The sequence below is a fragment of the Oratosquilla oratoria genome, chromosome 10 (assembly GCF_046742065.1).
Source record: "Oratosquilla oratoria isolate Oo_2021 chromosome 10, ASM4674206v1, whole genome shotgun sequence".
NCBI lineage: Eukaryota > Metazoa > Arthropoda > Malacostraca > Stomatopoda > Squillidae > Oratosquilla > Oratosquilla oratoria.
The window spans coordinates 54,217,011-54,219,327 of NC_134786.1; positions in this window are offsets into that span (position 1 = coordinate 54,217,011).

Sequence of the window (2,317 nt, forward strand, 5' to 3'; positions counted from 1 at the left end):
GGGAGGAAAGGAGGGAAGGGAGGAAAGGAGGAGGGAGGGAGAGAAGTAAGGAGGGAGAAGAAATGGGTTGGAAAAAAGAAGGAAGGGAGGGAGGGAGAGGAAGGCGAGAAAGAGGTAGGGAGGGAGGGAGAAGAAAGAAGAAGGGAGGGTGAAGAAGAGGGAGGGAGAGAAAGTGGGAGTGAGAGGAGGAGGGAGGGAGGAATGAAAAGAAAGAGGGAGAGAAGGAGGAAGGGAAAGAAGAAGAGAGGTAGGGAAGGAGGAAGAGAGAAAAGGAGAGAAGGAGGTACGAAGGAGAGAAGAGAAGAAGGGCGGGAGAGGGAGAAGAGGAGGAGGGAGAGAAAAAGGGAGGGAAAAGAAGAGGGAGAGGAGGAGGAAGGGAGAGGAGAAGGGGAGGGAGAGAAGTAGGGAGAGGAAAGAAGGAGGGAGGAAGAGAAGAAGGGAGGGAGAAGAAGAGGGAGGGAGAAAAAGAGTGAAGGAGAGGAGGAGGGAGGAAGGAAGAGAAAGAGGGAGGGAGGGAGAGAAGGAAAGAGGTAGGAAAGGAAAAATTTAGAGAAAGAGGGAGAGAGAGGAGAGAAGGAAGTAGGAGGGAGAGAAGAGAAGGAGGGAGGGAGAGGGGAGAAAGAGGGAGGAAGAGAAGAAGGGAGGGAAAAGAAGAGGGAGGGAGATAAGGAGGAAGGGAGAGGGGGAGGGAGGGAAGTAGAGAAGGAGGGAGAGAGAGGAAGAGAGAGGTAGGGAAGGAGAGAGGTAGGGAAGGAGGGAGGGAGAGAGAGAATGAGGGGCCAAAAGCACACGCCTAACGAGTGGCACCCTTGCCGGCACACACACAAGACGTCACGCTTTGGTGAATCGTTATCTCAAAATAGAAAAAGGAAGATAAACAAAACACTAAAAAAAAAAAAGAATCACAGGTGTCGTCTGTGGGCCGCCCCGCGTTAAAGTTGTTGCTCCGTAATAAGTGAGAGATAATTGGTTGAATGCACGAGTAAACTGCTAATTGGGCATTAGATTGATTCGTGAATAACAATTTGAAAATTGAAAGGAGTTTGGACAAACGGAGGTGTGTGTTAGGCAGATATCTCTGTTGTTTTTTGTTGTTTTTTTATCTGTATATGAAAAATAGAGCATTGTCATGTAAACATTGGGGAAACTATATTCTAATCACATATTTATCTTGTACAGTGGTTTTGTATATACACGGATAGAATAGGTAAAGGATTGGTTGCTAGTTAGCGAAAAAAAGATATAAATGGTGAATAAGTTTCGAATCTGTACTCGTTTGACTTCCACGGGATTCATCAGTAATTATCGTTCCAGAAATAATGGATGTATTGTTTAAATTTATAGTTTCCTGTTAAAACCTATTCCACTGTTTCTATCGGCACAATATTTCATCACAGTAGATCAAAGATTGTATAATACGCTAGATAGTCATGAAAATATAAACATGAAAGTAGCAGTTGCCGACAAGACTGACGAGTTAAACACCATATGAGGACGGAGCCTTTATTTGTACGACGTTTCGCTTATTACAGCTTTTTCAGGTACTTGAAAAAGCTGTAATAAGCGAAACGTCGTACAAATAAAGGCTCCGTCCTCATATGGTGTTTAACTCGTCAGTCAAAATATAAACAGGAAAACAGAGAGTATGGGTGGGTAACATTAAAGATTTGGCCAAGGCGAACAGACAAATGTCCAGACAAGGAATCATGGAGGAAAATCGCCCGCCAACTGGAAATTCCAGATAAGACCTAACGACGACGACATTTAGCTATGACCTTTGGCGTACAAGAAAAGTGTGTATAAAACGCTTAGATGCATTTTTTGCACATTTTTTATACATTTGCCACAGTGTCGTTCCTTAACTGATAAAAATAATCTGATGTTAGCCAGAATGAAATGCGACACGATGATTAATATACCCTTCACACGTTTTATTCTTTCTATCTTTGTATGGTTTCAAGCGAGCAGGGCGTTATTATATGTTATGATGTTGATGGTAAGCTTTACAGGTCTTTTGGCTGAGAAAAGTAATAACCATGAATTTCCCTTTAGTACAATGTAGAATAGTAATACTGGAGTGACTGTTGAGACTGTTAAATGTGTGTTTATGCTAAGAAAGTGTCCCGATGAACTGTAGGACACGAGTATCTATTTTCAACATTTCTGCAATCTAATTATTATCTACTCCAGTTGTCTTCCACCGCTTCAGAATACCAGTATTTCATTAGCAACAACATACAAGTCTTCTCTTGGGTTTTGTAGGCCAAGAATTTTGTGTTTCAAGGCTTTGTTTAGAGCTACCTGAAAATATTAAGTC